The sequence below is a fragment of the Thamnophis elegans genome, chromosome 15, assembly GCF_009769535.1.
Source record: "Thamnophis elegans isolate rThaEle1 chromosome 15, rThaEle1.pri, whole genome shotgun sequence".
NCBI lineage: Eukaryota > Metazoa > Chordata > Lepidosauria > Squamata > Colubridae > Thamnophis > Thamnophis elegans.
Genome location: NC_045555.1, coordinates 3,125,359 through 3,142,242, shown reverse-complemented (window position 1 = coordinate 3,142,242; position 16,884 = coordinate 3,125,359). Strand labels below are relative to the sequence as shown.

The following is a 16,884-nucleotide window of genomic DNA, read 5'->3' as shown; positions in this document are numbered from 1 at the left end:
CTTCCGAGGTGGGTGAAATGAGGACCCAGACTGTGGGGGCGATATGCTGACTCTGTAAACCGCTTAGAGAGGGCTGAAAGCCCTATGAAGCGGTATATAAGTCTAACTGCTATTGCTATTGCTAATATAACATTGCTTTAGCTACCATATTTTTCAGAGTATAAGATGCACCTTTTTCCCTCAAAAAAGAGGCTGAAAATCTGGGTGCATCTTATACACTGAATACAGAATTTTTTGCCTCCTGAAACTCTGCCCCTTCACCAAAATGAGCTGGCATTTGGAGTTTAGCTGCCTTAGCACAGTGATGGCTAACCTTTTTATTGCCGCACGCCCCGCCCCCCTGTGCATGCATCTGCGACTCCCCCTGTGCGCACTCTACCCCCCATTCATGCGCCCTCCCGCCCATTTTCGGCTTCCAGGTCGGTGCAGGAGGCTTTTCAGGCCCAAAATGGGGACGCAGGGGACCTCGAGGTTCCCAAATACAATGCAATCACCCCGCCATGCATGGGACCCAATCCTGTGCATGCGCGGAAGATACCTGAAGACCAGCTGGCTGGCGGGAGGTGTGCACGCATGCACACTGCAGCTGGGCCGGGGCAACAGCTGGTGTGCCTGCAGAGAGTGCCATAGTATGTCGATGGGCAACACATGGCACTGATTCTTGCGCCATTCTTAATTTTTCACAGTGCGCTTGCCAAACTGAGTGGTATTGTGAAAGTAAAAATTGCAGTAAATTTTGCTTTGATTGAGCATAACTTGAGTATGTGTGCGAGAGAGACCGAGATACTAACTTTATACCTTGGGGGGGGGGGGTCCCCTACCCAAAACAGAGCAACTGGAGTGAGGTTGAATGGGAAAAGACACCCGCCGTTCCCCCATCCCATCATCCACACTCCCTGCCAGAAAACAATGGATTTGAGTACTGCTAGATCACAACTGAGCTAAAACCTGTTGCTAAGCGAGACATTTAAGTGAGTTTTGCCTCATCCTACGACCTTTCTTGCAAGACAGATGTTTCACTGGCATTTCCTGAAGAGCTACAACCCTGTGGATTAAATAAACAGAGTTCCCCCCCCCCCCCACTACATTCATTATAAACCGAGTGCTTGGAAATATACAGCGAAGGCCAATTCTTGTCTTGCAATCAGCCTGGTTAATTTGTGACTTGAGGAATAAGTCACGACTTGGCTGACTTCACTCACTGTGCCAAGACATAATAAACCAGGGTGTGTAAACCCCAACAGCTGGGCCTCCACATGGTGCTAATCAAACCCCCTCCAATCCTCCCCATTAATGATAAGCCCAACACACAAACACATGTGTGCAAGAGGGAGAATTGACGACATTAGCTAACCTAAGATGTTAAGCTTGTGTGGCCCGTTCATTAATTTTTTGAAGATGTTCCAGGTGTCGGGAGTGTTTTGGGGCTGCAAGACTGAATTATTAAAATATTAAAAAGGTAAAAGTCCCCCTTGCACATAGGTGCTCGGCATTCCCGATTCTAGGGGGCGGTGCTCATCTCCGTTTCAAAGCCGAAGAGCCAGCGCTGTCCGAAGACGTCTCCGTGGTGATATGGCCGGCATGACTCAACTCCCGAAGGCGCACGGAACGCTGTTCCCTTCCCACCAAAGGTGGTTCCCATTTTTCTACTTGCATTTCTCACGTGCTTTCGAACTGCTAGGTCGACAGAAGCTGGGACAAGTCACGGGAGCTCCCTCCGTTACGCGGCGCTAGGGATTCGAACTGCCAACTTTTCTGATCAGCAAGCTCAGCATCTTAGCCACTGAGCCAATGCGTGCGTTAAATGTTATTTAATTAAAATATTCCTTAATATTAAAATATGAAAGGGTATCAAAAGCCCGGTTTTTCAACTTGCGGAGTGGTTTCCCCCCCACAATGTAATTTTCTGACACACCTGGAGACGAGCATTTTTTTAACTTGAGCATTTCAGCCAGTTCCCTTCCTGAATGGCTCAGATTCACCTGTGTCCCACTTTAAAGGGGGCCTCAATCTTGTGAAGGCTTTGAGGAAGAAAGTCTACAAAAAGCCGGATAAAATTCCCAGCCGGGTGGAGACCCGTAGCTGATGAGGAAGTAAAATCTCACTGCGCAATAGTAGAATATACAAATATCCATAAAGAGAATGACAACCAAATATGTATGTATGTATATATATATATATATATATATATATATATATATATATATATATATATATATATATATATATATATATTATATATCAATATTTACTTTCTTTCATCCTCCACCCTTTTCAATGGATAAGTTTTTTTAAATTATCGGTTCTATTGTTCGTTTCTAGTTCATGGGAACAGATGCATATTTGCCTATGACTGTATTTCTCAATTCTGCATCAAATTCCTAGTTGAGTAAAACTACTACTGCTTATTAGAATAGTCATGTGTTCTTTAGCTTATTGGCAGAAGTCTAATTTTTTTGAATTGAGAAGCCGACAGAGCAAACATTCCTTTCTGTTCTTTGCTATAATTCAAGTACCTTGTGCGCAGATTAAGAGTTAAGTAAATCACATCATGGCTTAAACGAGCTTTATAATAGGCAAACCCAGAGTAAACAAGGATTTAGGAAATTGCTACTAAGTAGATAATAAATAGAGGTCATAAAAGCTGTAAAGTGTTAAGTTAAACCTATATTTATAAACTCTTTTACAGTTCGATCCTAGGTAGAGGCAGGTATTTCTCTCTCTGGGCATACTGAGAATATATCTGCTGAAGAAAAACTCTGCAAGGGCGATAGGTAGAGCATCCGGCCAGGAAACACTGTGCTAGCTCCATTCAGCTGCCCAGACTCCACCCCACAAGGGATTACAGGGTCGTTAAACGAAAAGATGATGATAAACCCTTTAACAGATTAAAACAATGGTACAGAACCAGACTGTTCTGACCCAGGATTTCTTAAAAAGCAAGAAGCAGAGTCTTGGTCCCGGCAAAACTTCTTTTATTTACACAACTGTGGATTCCTTTCATTCACAGTCAGCAAGGCTTGGCAAACAGCCTTTCAGAGGAATATTTATCCACACGAACCTTATCTCGCTTGGCAAGCTGCCAGATAACTCGTTTCCAAACGCAGGGCAAGGCCACACTTGGCACAAAGTCTCTTATAGTCACAAACAGAACTTTCCACTCTCGACACGACCGAAATGAATGAATTGTTTCCTGCAAAAGCCCCCTCCCCATTCGCTCCTCTTTTGTTTCCTATGGGAGGGGCGAATCACCTCCAAGGTGTGGCTTTACTCCCAAGTCGACCCTGATTTCTGAGTTGTTCTTGTCTTCCGGCAGCTCTGCCCATGCGCACACTGGGAACAGGCTCCAGCTGTTCTTCTGCCTCACTGCTGTCTAGTTCCCTCTCTGCCTCCAATGCAGAGCCCTCATCTGAGCTTTCCTCAGCCCCCAGGACTGGCCCATGTTCCACCCCAGCCTCCTCACTGTCCAACTATGTTGCCATCTCTGCTGGCTGCTGGCGGGCCACAACACAGTCCACTGTTCCACAAGTCCACCGATTCTCCTTAAACATGCCAGCAATTTGGAAGAATTCTATCCTGAGGGCAGTTTCCGACGGGGAGTTTTTGAATGGCACTTATTAAAACAGGCGTCTCTCAAAATATAAACACTAGGAAAACAGGAAATCCTTTAGATTTGATCTACCCAACTGGCAGAGATCACACGCTAACAGTGGGGAGATTAACAAATCCATAAAATAAATACCGTATAATTAAGACGCTTGGCTCTCTTGATCGGTGTTTGTTTATCCGACGGGCAAAATGAACAACAACTTCAGTAAAAAAAGCAGAAACACTGTGTTGTATGTCACAAAAAAGGCGGAAAAGAATTGGCCAATGTTAAAGTCTTCTGCAACATAGCAATTACAGTCTATATAAGAATTGTTCGTTTTTATTTTATGTATAAAAGAAATTTATATGGCTGCCAACTCAGGGCGAGTTACAGGAATGAAACCCGAAATACCAAACCCAATATAGAGGGTGATTCACAAAAAAATTAAAAGGAGCAACATAAACCTAATCCAGATGAGGTTTCAAAAACCCTGCTCCTTTTCACCTCAAAAGATAATTGGAAATTTGAGCTTATCGTAACTTCACTTGTGTGATGATTTTTCCAGCTATCTTACTTAATTAGTAGCTGGCTAAATTAATTAAGGAATGGCCTTCCATGGTTTTAATCGTATATGGCTCTTCTCATAACAAGCCAAGAATTAGGAATGAGTATAGGTACACGGTGTGGCTCAATGGCTAAGATGCTGAGCTTGTCGATCAGAAAGGTCGGCAGTTCAGCAGTTCGAATCCCTAGGGCCACATAATGGAGGGAGCTCCCGTGACTTGTTCCAGCTTCTGCCAATCTAGCAGTTTGAAAGGACATAAAAAATGCAAGTAGAAAAATAGGGACCGCCTTTGGTGGGAAGGGAACAATGTTCCGTGCGCCTTCGGGAGTTGAGTCATGCCGGCCACATGACTACGGAGACGTCTTCAGACAGCGCTGGCTCTTCGGCTTTGAAACGGAGATGAGCACTGCCCCCTAGAGTTGGGAACGACTAGCACATACATGCGAGGGGAACCTTTACCTTTATAGGTAGTTCTTGACTTACAACCACAGTTGAGCCCAAAATTTCAGTCGCCAAGTGAAACGTTTGTTTAAGCAAGTTCCGCCCCCTTTTACGAGCTTTCTTGCCGCGTCCGTTAAGTGAATCAGTGCAAGTTGTTAAATTAATAGCAGGGCTGTTGTGAATCCAGCTTCCTTAGCAATAGCAATAGCAATAGCAGTTAGACTTATATACCGCTGAGTCAACCCGGAGCCGGTGAGGTTTGAACAGCCGAACTGCAGTCAGCTGAAGTAGCTGCAGTGCTGCATTTAACCACTACGCCACCTCGGCTCTTCCTTGTTGACTTGGCTCACCTGAAGGTCACAAAAGGGGATCACGTCACACACACACACACACACACACACACACACAACCGGACACTGCAACCGTCATAAATATGAGTTCGTTGCTAAACATCCTGAATTTTGATCACGTGGAATGCTGCCAATGGTCGTGAGTGTGAAAAATGATTGTGAGTCCCTTTTCTCCTACTTCGAACGGTCATTAAACGGACTGTTGTAAGTCGAGGACTAGCTATACAAGCTTGGCAGCTTAACCCGAGTTGGATAGTGCACACATTGCTTCAGCCACACTAATGCCATTCTCAACGGGCCAGGACAATACCCTCACAGATACCTTTTAAGAAATGGCTTGAATTCTCCCATCAAGAGAAAACAAAGAGACATTCAGACAAAGAATAACAAATGGCCCCCTGATCTCGCCATGGCCCTCTTTGTGTGTGTGTGCGTGTGTGCGCAAATGAAGCAGTTTATTCATGGTTTATACAATTTGTCAAAGATGCAGACCTACAGCCCTATACCATTCAGTTCTATTTTTATCCTCTCTCGGGCAGGCAAAAGATGAGATAATTGGAGAACATGCCATTTCTTCTTTTTCTTCTTCTTTTAGGCCAGCTTTCCTCTGCGTTCTAATCCTTTTGAGCACCTTTTACAGGAGTGTATGGCTCTTTATTATTTATTGGCTGGAAATTCAGTTTTCAGTTTCTTCGCTGGCCAATTTCTTCCTCCTTCTTCTTCCTCCCCCCTTCCCTCCTCCTCCCCCTCCTCTTCCCCTTCTCTCTTCCTCCTCCTTCCTCCCCCTCCTCTTCCTTCTCCTCATCTCTTCTCCTCTTCCACTCTTCCTCCCCCTCCTCTTCCTCCTCGTCTCTTCCTCCTCCCCTCCTCCTCCTTCTCCTCTTCTTTACTTCTCTCCTCCTCTTTCCTTTCTCTCCTCCTCCTCCTTCTTCCTCCTCCTCTTCCACTCTTCCTCCTCCTCCTCGTCTCTTCCTCCTCCACTCCTCAACATTCCCTTCTTCTCCTCCTTCCCTCCTCCTCCTCCTCCTCTTCTTTCCCTTCTCTCCCCCTCCTCTCCTCCTCTTCCACTCTTCCTCCTTCATTGTCTCCTCCTCCTCCGTCATCTGGTCAGGAGCAGCCCAATTTTATATACAGGTAGTCACCAACTTGCAAAGTTCATTTAGTGACCGTTCAAAGTTACAGCGGCACCGAAAAAGTGACTTACGACCATTTTTCACACTTACGACCAATGCAGTATCCCCCTGACCATGTGATCAAAATCCAATGGAGCTCATATTTACGACGGTTGCAGTGTCCCTGGGTCATATGATACGTGTGAGTAGGAAAGTCAATGGGGGAGCTGGGTTGACTTAACAACCTTGTTACTGAGTGAACTCTGCCAGTGTGTCACTGAACCACGGTGGCAAGGGCGTAAAATGGAGCAAAACAGCCGCTTAACCAACCGTCTCACTTAGCCACAGAGAGAGAGAACAGACAGACACCTGGAAGCCATCTTTCACATTGGGCCTTCAGGCCTGCCACAATTTCCTACTGTGGGAAAATGTGGATTATATGGGAGTATGGGAGAGATCTAGTCCAAATAACTTTCCTTTCTCAGAGCGTCAAGGACATCTTGCCCTGCGTCTGGAGTGGCGTGACTGGGAGGCATCTCCCGTTTTGGATGGTGCCTGATTGGGCCATGTGACGGACATGTGGGTGTTGGGCAGGGGGGGTGGGGAAAACCTGGAAGCTTTCAGATTCGGGTTTTTCCCCAGATGTGCCAATGTGACATCTCTAATAAAATGGAACTCTGAGGAACTTCAAGTCTCAGATTCTTATTTCATTGGGGGTGTTCCTTGGGCCCCTGACTCTGTGTGTGCGTGAGTGTGTGCGTGAGAGTGAGAGTGCGAGAGAGAGTGCGAGAGAGAGAGAGAGGGGAGAGTGAGAGGGGGGAAGAGAGAGAGAGTGTGAGAGAGAGGGAGAGAGAGAGGGGAGAGGGGGGAGAGAGGGAGAGAGAGAGGGGAAGAGAGAAAGAATGCGAGAGAGGGGGGAAAGAAAGAGAGAGTGGAGGGAGAGAGTGCAAGAGAGAGGGGAGAGAGGGGGGGAGAGGGAGTGCAAGAGAGAGGGGGGAGAGAAAGAAAGAGATAAGAGAGAAAGAGAGAGACAGTGGGGGGGGAGAGAGGAGAGAGGGAGAGAGAGGGGAGAGAGGGAGAGAGAGGGGGGAAGAGAGAGAGAATGCGAGAGGGGGGAGAGAAAGAGAGAGGGGGGAGAGAAAGAGAGAGGGGGAGAGAGTGCGAGAGAGAGGGGAGAGGGAGAGAGGGGGGTGAGAGAGAGGGGAAGAGAGAGGGGGAAGAGAGAGTGCGAGAGAGAGGGGGGAGAGAAAGAAAGAAAGAAAGAGAGAGAGAAAGAAAGAGAGAGGGGAGAGAGGGAGGAGAGAGAGCGCAGGGAAGAGAGAGTAGAGAGAGGGGGGAGAGAAAGAAAGAGAAAGAGAGAGAGATTTTCAGGTGTGAAAAAACATTTTTTCAAATGTTCCTTCAATGTAATTTCTTCATTTGACCTATTTTAAATCTTGAATCTTGGGGGGGGGGGGGGCGGGAGGCGGTGTCCCTGCCCACAAAAGGTTATTTTCAGGGGGTCCATGGGGAAGATAAGCTGGAGAACCCCTGACCTAGTGTGGCGATTGTTGTGTGCGTTGGGTCTGCTTTCTGGGTGTTATGTGGATTTCACTGTATAGGTATACTGTGTACATACGTACAATGACGATGAAGTATTCTTCTTAGACTCCTGGGCTAAAGCAAACCCTTGCCTAATTCAGGGTGTGAAGAATCACAGGTGTGGTGTCAAGCCGGAGTGTTAAGTGGGTGTGGGAGCCTGACACATGGTTTTTGTGTTTTCCCCCATCATCGGAATGCTTCAAACCGGATTTCTACAACTTGGCGATTTCCAGACTACAATTCCAATCCGCCTGAACCAGCCTGGCGACCTGGGTAGAAAGTAGATATCAAAAATCTTCTAGACATCATCTGATTTCTAGCCATGTTTAGATCAGATCCTGGTTGATTGCAAAATTCTGGCTTGTCCGCAGGTACCAAGATCCTGGGTTCAAGTGACTTTTTCCTCCCTCTGGTTAGTTTATCCATACATGCGAAAGGGGTCGAATGGGATACAACTAAATTCACACAGGGGTAAATACCGAGTCCATCAAATGATACTGCATGAAAGACCGAATCGGACATCGTTTTTTTAAATCACAGCTGTTCAAGCGCAGGCTTTTTACGTGTCGTATTAAGGCTTGTAATTTGAACTAGAGAATAGTAAACAAATGGGCAGAGAGGACTGGAGAATTTCTTCACGCTCGTTCCCGTTGCAAAATCGTTTCCTTGCCGAGAAACGGAAAACAGGAAACTGCAGGACCAAAATGTCCTCATTTCAAACAAGATGGATTCTTTGTTTATGTTACTTATCTTGCACCCCTCAAAAACGCAAAAGGATGGAGGGAAATGAAGAAGAGGGATTTCCAAGTGGCTCGAAGACATTCCTAAACTTAGTAGACTCCGAGGAGGAACAGCGGAAAGCGTAAATGTGACTTGAATCACAGTTTAAACCTTCTTAAACCTAACCCAATGGTTCTTGGTTCAACTGAGCCACATTTACTGAATAACCTGGAATAGGCTAGGCTGACACAACCTAAGTTGTCAGCAACCTGTGTGGCTCTGGAGCCGCATGTGGCTCTTTCATCCCCCTGCTGTGGCTCCCTGTCGCTAGTCGGTTCCACAATTGATAGAGCTTTCGATTAGGACAGGTACAGGAAAAAGGATGCCATGCTAGGAGGAGACTCTACATTGGGGGAACCGGACTTCTGGTGGGCTCCAGAATTGAACACCACCACCCCCGCTTCCGGTTAGGAACTTTCCGGCTCTTTTTTAAGATTGCCGACCTCTGGCCTAGCCAACGGATGAGATTCACAGCAAAAACAAATGATATTATGGCTCTTGAGTGTCTCCCAAGATATGAGGTAACTATAGTTGGATGTTGGCTTAATTCCAAGTGATTCACCATCCCCACCAAACACCGAATATTGCAATTTCTCAACAGCCTTGCTTTAAGTCATCTTCGAAATTATGGATTTGTTAAGTTCAACCTTGCAGATTTTATTCACCATCTACCAAGGCAGATGGTAACATGATCCTGGCTGGGTTTCCTAAATGACCAGCTCAACAAGATTCCACTTAATGGCTATTCCCACCCCCCACCCCACCTCCACACACAATACTGTATTATGAAACTGTGAGCTTCAATCAAGGTCCCATCAATTTGTGGCTGTGCAAATCATGAGCCCACGAGGTCCGTTTATGATTTCCTCTGCTTCTAAAGGTAAAGGTTCTCCTTGCACATATGCGTTAGTCGTTCCTGACTCTAGGGGGCGCTGGTCATCTCCGTTTCAAAGCCGAAGAGCCTGCGCTGTCCGAAGACGTCTCCGTGGTCATGTGGCCGGCATGACTCAACTCCTGAAGCCACATGGAATGCTGTTCCCTTCCCACCAAAGGTGGTCCCTATTTTTCCATTTGCATTTTTACCCGCTTTCGAACTGCTAGGTTGGCAGAAGCTGGGACAAGTAATGGGAGCTCACTCCATTACGCGGTACTAGGGATAGAAGAGGGTATTTGTTAAAAGAGTGCTCACTTTTGCTCCTTCTGCGAATCTAGTCACATAACGGTTGTGTTATCCTATTTATTGGAGTGTGACTTTTTAAGATAACATTCTCATTCTTTCTGCACACATTCCATTGCTAACAAAAGGCCCTCAAAATGATTAGGCTGCATTTCTAGAGTCAAAACAACAGAGTAGAGAAAAATTTGACATGCTTCCAAGAAAATCCCTTGTTTTGTAAGCAACGAAACAATGGTTAGAACCAGTTATGAAATGATGCACAATTACAGCACATGCTTTGCCAAGATCGCAAGCTTGCAAAATACTCTGGACATGGGACATCTTTTCTGGAAATCCATTATTTTATTTATATCCTTATATCATGTGTTATGGTCTGTCTCACAGCCAGACACATGTTCAGACTGGCATTTTTATCCACCTATGAAATCCTTCCCAAGGATCTGGAAAGGCAGATGTTCTTGTTTGAAGGTGTCAAATATATAATTATTATTATCTATGAAGATTCCCAATCATCCAGGTCCTGATTGTCCCAAAGGTGTGTTTTTTTTCCCCAAAAGGCAACTGGATTTTTTAAGGTTTTTTTTTTTAATTATTATTTGAAAACCTTTCCCTTCTGAACTTAAGAAACTTCTGGGATAAAGAAGCGAAATGTTTTCAAAGGAAAAAAAGAGCAAGAAAATCTACTTGGTCACCACACTATAAAAAAAGATGTTGAGATTCTAGAAAAAGTGCAGAGAAGAGCCACAAAGAGGTTTAGGAGACTGGAGTGGAGCCTAAGACATAACAATGAACAACTGCAGGAAATGGATATGTCTACTGTAATGAAAAGGAGGACTAGGGGAGACATGATTTGAGGGGCTGCCCCAAAGAAGAGGGAGTCAAGCTATTCTCCAAAGCACCTGAGGGACAGGACAAGAAGCAACGGGTGGAAACTAATCAAGGAGAGAAGCTAGAAATAAGAAGGAATTTTCTGACGAGAACAATCCACCCATGGAACAGAAGTTGCCTTCAGAAGTTGTGGGAGCTTCATCCCTGGAGACTTTAAAGAAGAGACTGGGCTGCCAACTGTCAGAAATGCGGGGGGGGGGGGGGGGTTGGACTAGATGACCTCCAAGGTCTCTTCCAACTCTGTTAATCTGTTAAAATCTGTCTTTTTTTGGGGGAAAGCACCTTTGGAATATCAATTATTACTTATGTGAAAAGAGTTGCAATCCGGTACATCAGCTTGTAAAGAAAGTTGAACGGCAGGAATTATAACGCAACCACAAGATGCAAATTTCCCAGCCGTGGAAAAAAATAAGGCGGCATTTTTTTTTTTATGTTACACAACACGTTTAATGGGTGATTGAATTAATCCCATATCATCCCAGTTTTTAATCCGTGGGCTGTCTGGCTCCTGAAGGCGAAACAACATCGTAACTACGTAATACGATGGACTTGCAGAGCTGGCACAATGTGTAACATGTTCACACTGGTGTAATGGGACAGGGTGCTGGTTAATATGATTTATTGGGTTAAGGGTTTTTCTTGTTCCTTTTTTTTGGTCTTCACTGTGAGTTGTATTTTGTTGGGGAGGGGGGTTGCATTGAGGGAGCTCAACCAACCTCATTGTACTTATGGTGTGCCCTGACAAATAAAGTGTTGTTGTTGTTACTGCTGAACCCTTATCTAACCAAGCAGGTTTGCAGTTGTGTTGCGTGCAACACAACATGACACACCAACATACCCAACCAACAGCAAAAGTGAAAACAAACCAAGCAGGTTTACAGTTGTGTTGCATGCAACACAACACAACACACCAACATACCCAACCAACAGCCCCAGCAAAGGTGGAAACTAACCAGGCAGGTTTGGAGTTTTGTTGTGACACAACACAACATGATACACCAACATACCAACAAACAGCAAAGGAGAAAACTAACCAAGTAGGTATGGAGTTGTGTTGCCCACAACACAACTCGACACACCAACATGGCCAACCAACAGCCCCAGCAAAGGTGCAAATTAAACAGGCAGGTTTGGAGTTGTGTTGCACACAACACAACTCGACACACCAACATGGCCAACCGACAGCCCCAGCAAATGTGCAAACTAAACAGGCAGGTTGTGTTTGTGAGTGCAATGCAATGCAATACAGGGCAGGATGAGACCCCTGGGCTTGCGGGATGAAGCCTGGTTGGTATGGGTTGGGTGGATGATGGGAGTTGTGGTCCAGCGTCCCTGGACTGGAAGAGAGACCAAATTGCATTGATGGAGGGGAAAGGGACCGCGGGCGCAAGGTTGGGGGACTGGCGAGCGTCCCCTGTGTTTCCCCCCCCCCTTTTCTGGCACAGTCGGTTTCTCCCTCACCACCGGTCGGCCCCGCCCCTCCTGCTGACGTCACTCACCCTCGCGCCCAGGCCCCTCCTCCTTCGCCGCCGCTGCCTCTCTCTCGCTCGTGCTGCCCCTCCGTCCGAGTGGTGGGCCTCCTTCTCACAGGCCTCACGCCGCTGTTGCTGGTCGCCACGGGCGCCTCCAGGCCAGCGAATCCGGCCGAGGGCGGCCGCCGCCGTGGAACCCGCCACGCACCGCCCCCATTCTCCGCCCCTCGGCCCGCCTCAGCGGCCTCGTGAGGGGAAGGCCGGGCGCGGGGCCTTCGCGCGCCTGCGCACTCGCGCCTCCCGGGTGGACGAGAGTGCTGTTTTTTAAAAAAGCCTAGAGCGTCGCGTGGCGTCGCGAGTCCTCCAGACTTTCCTTGGCTGCCCCCTATCGGGAAGTGAGGGAAGTCCTGGTAATAAGATTTAAAAATAAGATTAAAATCTTGCCGATAATAGAAGCTGTTTGTTTTTTTGGTTTTTTCCCCCCAGCATTGCTGATTTCCTCTTGTGTGTTATGCAACTTGGATTCAGGGGGCATTGCAGGTAGTATAAGTATAATCTGATGAAAGAAATGTACTTCTGGGTTCTGCTCTAAGTGGGGAAAAAGACACTGGAGACATGGAGGCTGCTTGGAAAGATGGTTTATTGTTGGACAGGGCCACATGGCTTGAGCCCTGAACAGAAAAGGTGATCACATGCTTCAATGTTGGTGGAGAAGAAGAGAAGGGCTGAAGGAGGGGCTTGCTAGGCTTTTTATAACCTTAGTCCCACCTCTCTGTTTCCTGTTCCTGTGTAAGAAATGTATTCTGATTGGTTGTCAGACTCCCATAGGGCCATGCAGGGGCAACTCTCTAGGCTGTGTTTTGAATCCAGGTTGAGTTGACTTCTCAGATGCCATGTGGTCAGTTGAATAAAGGGCCAATATTATCATACCTTTACTCCCATCCCGCCTGGGGCTGCAGTGGAGAAGTCTTTATTATGTAAAAGGGACTAGCTTGGCCTTCTTAATGGCCCATTAACAGTGGGGATGGGCAGGAAGCTACAGGCAACTATTCTGTCTTTTAAAACATGTTTCTTTCTTTTCATATCCAGACAAATATTCTGCCTTTTCAATATTTCCTATAATATTTCATTTTTTCTGGGAGAGGGCTGGATGATAACTTCCCACAAATCTTTATTGTCATTGTACTTAAATACAACGAAATTGGTTTTAACCTCACTGGTGCTTAACGGCCATCGTACTATCCCCACCGTGTGATTTACATTTTGGATTCTTGGCGGCGGACTGATATTTATGGTTATCCACGGGTCACGTGATCTGCTTCGGCAACCATCCAGCGAGCAAAATCAATGGGGAAGCCAGATTCACTTTACGGCCGTGTGACTAACTTAACAATGGCGGGATTCGCTGAATAACGGTGGTATCAATACCCTGATTTCCCCTTTGCTTTGCTTTTAAAAAACATCGTGTTCATTTATTTGTGCGATTCTTATGCTCCCAGTGACAAAAATAGTCTGCCAGTGGACTGAATACATTGAATTTTATTTCGTTAAATTATGTGGGACGGCCGCTATCAAACACTAAGCTGCATCTCACATCATTGGCTCCGAACAGGTTTGCATTAATATCAACATTTATGATGAAAGACAAGAGGTCAAAATGCATAAAGGATGTACAATATATCCTTTAATATCCTTTAAATTCACAAATGATTCTCCCAGTTGCAATGGATGGCTGTGAAAGTTGGACGATGAGGAAGGCTGAGCGCCAAAGAATGGAGGCCTTTGAGCTCTGGTGCTGGAGAAGAAGACTCCTGCATTGAGTCACTTGGACTGCAAGGCCATCCAACCGGTCAGTCCTAGAGGAGATCAACAACCTTGACTGCTCTTTAGAAGGCCAGATCCTGAAGAGGAAACTCTTCAGGAATTAATAGAAATGTGGGATGGATAGACAAACATCAAAGGGTGTCCACCCTCATCTTTTGAGGACCTGAATGCAAGAAGTGGCCAGATAATCTCCCTTGCCATGCAACCAGAGGGAGTCAAGTTATTCTCCTGTATGAAGTTATCACCCAGCCCTCTCCCAGAAAAAAATGAAATATCCTAGGAAATATTGAAAAGGCAGAATATTTCTCTGCATGTGAAAAGGAAGAAGCATGTCTTAAAAGACAGAATAGCTCCCTGTAGCTTCCTGCCCATCCCCACTTTATCAATGGGCCATTAAGAGGGCCAAGCTAGTCCACTTTACATAATAAAGAGTTCTCCCCTTCAGCTCCAGGGGGGATGGGGTTAAGGCATGATAATGTTGGCCCTTTTACCCAACTCGCCACATGGCATCTGAGAACTCAACCAAACCTGGATTCAAAACGCCGCCTAGAGAGTTGCCCCTGCATGGGCCGATGGGAGTCTGACAACCAATTAGAATACAAGATCAAGATCAAAGGCCAGATAAAACCAGGGACTCAGCATCTCAAGCCATGTGGTCCTGTCCACCAATAAACCATCTTTCCAAACAGCCTCCATGTCTCCAGTGTCTTTTTCCCCACTTGGAGCTGAACCCAGAAGGACATTTCTTTCAACACTCCAAAGCACCAAGAAGCAATGGGTGGAAACTAATCAAGGACAGAAGCAACTTAGAACTAAGGAGAAATTTCCTGACGGTGAGAACTTGGACTGCAAAGCCATCCAACCAGTCAGTCCTAGAGGAGATCAACCCTGACTGCTCTTTAGAAGGCCAGATCCTGAAGAGGAAACTCAAAAGACTTTGGCCACCTAATGAGAAGAAGGGACTCCCTGGAGAAGAGCCTCATGCTGGGAAAGATGGAGGGCAAGAGAATGGGGTGGCTGGACAGAATCACCGAAGCAGCCGGCATGAGCTTCAATAGACTCCAGAGGGTGAAAGAAGACAGGAAGGCTTGGAGGAACGTTGTCCATGGGGGTCAAGATGCTCGGACATGACTTCACAACTAACAGCAACAAGTTCACAAGGTATTTGAACGTACCCCAAACGTGCTCCAAAATTTAGACAAAGATGGCTGGTGCTTCAGACTGAACTCCACAAAAAACAAAAGAAAGATTCTGTTCATTTCCCCTATTAATTTAATCAGTGCCGTTTTCATCCGCCAGCCGTCAGGTCCAGATGACTAGGAATTTGCACATGCATTGAATATCAATAAGACTTTTGTTCTCTCCTGCCTGATTCGTACATTAATATTCTTTTCATCTACAGCTATATTTATACCTGTAAGCGCCAGCTGGCAGAAAACACCGGGTGTTTTTGAAAGCATTTGGAAGTGAAAGAAAGAAAGAAAGAAAAAGGCTCTTTGTTTCCAAGCTTGAAGGCCCATAGACAAAGGGACTGGAAGGATTGACAAATAAAATATATCCCTCTTATCCCTCCTAAAATGACCAATAATCTTCCTCATTTTCCTCAAAAGCCCTTCTTTTAACATCATGTCAATAGGAAAGAATTTGGTTGCTAATTAATAATTTTTCTATTTTTAGCCCCGATTGTAAAATAAGTCTCTAGTCCTCATGCACTTTTAATAGCAATAGCAATAGCAGTAGACTTATATACCGCTTCATAGGGCTTTCAGCCCTCTCTAAGCGGTTTACAGAGAGTCAGCATATTGCCCCCAACAATCTGGGTCCTCATTTTACCCACCTCGGAAGGATGGAAGGCTGAGTCAACCCTGAGCCGGTGAGATTTGAACCGCTGAACTGCTGATCTAGCAGTAGCCTGCAGTGCTGCATTTAACCACTGCGCCACCTCGGCTCTTACTTATTTTTTTTCAAATAATTTAAACTTTTACTTATTTCTTTCCAAATAATTTAATTATTTGCTGTAAGAAGCAAACATAATGCATTATCACTCCAGCTGCCAGATGAGATAACCACAAAATAAGCCTAAAAGAGAGTTTTTAGATTTATTTATCATTTGATACTTGAAGAGAATACCCACAGATCTTTTTCCGTGTGTGTGTGTGTGTGTGTGTGTTCCAGCATAATTCTGGAACGCCTCAAGCAATTTCAACCAAACTTGGTACACAGAAGACTTACTCTCTGGAAACAAATATTGTGGGAGTAACACACCCCTAACACCCCTTGGGGGGGTGTTCTGTTAAGATACAGCCTTTTGTGCCTTCAAATGGCTTCTACTGTACAGCACAATGGAGTTGCCACAGTACTCCACAAGGGGGCTCCCTCTGGTAAGGGGGAAAATCCAACATTAGAAATTACATTTGGTCCGGACAATTTCCCCACTATGATTCACCGACAAATGCGTGCTTGACAAAAGCGTGCTGACGAAACTGCGGTGAGAAAACCGCAAGTTCTAAATCGCGCCGATGAATTGGCGCAGAAGCGCGCTGACAACAGCGCGCCGACAAAAGCGCGTATTCAACAAACAATAACCGCGAGTTCTAAACCTAAACCTAACTCTAAACCTAACCCTTACCTTAACTTAAATTTCGCTTCCCTTATCTTAAATCGCGCTTCCCTTACTTTAAATCGCGCTTCCCTTCCCTTCCCTAAAATCGCGCTATCGGCGTGCAGTTGTTGGCGCCCTGTTGTGGGCGAATTGATGACATCGCAGTTTTTTCGCTGTTTCGTCAGCGCGCTTTTGTCGTGCACGCATTTGTTGGGTCATGCCCCACTATAAATAAATATCTGGGCAACGCTAGGTTATCAGCTAGTATTGATTAAAAATGACTCTTGGAGAGGGAGCAAACCCTAGCAATCCCTCTCCACTACCTGGACCCTAATTGCATTTTTTTTTTCTTTCCCCTTCCCAAAGCACTTTCTGTTTTATCTACTTAAGATTTGTTTTCTGGAGGGTTTCCATTTTGTCTGGCATTTAATGGCTCACCTGCATTTACAATTGGTTATCTATTAGAAACTATCTCTTCTAATGTGTACCTTGGAGAAATGAAG

General features: G+C 45.7%; 1 protein-coding gene across 2 annotated transcripts in view; it reads right to left on the bottom strand.

Moving 5' to 3' along the window:
- Positions 1-12,214, bottom strand: part of NADK (NAD kinase) — a 49,067-nt gene extending 36,853 nt beyond the window's left edge. Inside the window, exon 1 of one of the 2 annotated variants that reach the window (XR_004256556.1) lies at positions 11,983-12,214. The gene's annotated coding sequence lies outside the window, so the exon portion shown is untranslated. The remainder of the gene's footprint in view (positions 1-11,982) is intronic. The other variant, XM_032231819.1, reaches the window with a different exon arrangement.
- Positions 12,215-16,884: the final 4,670 nt, after the last annotated feature.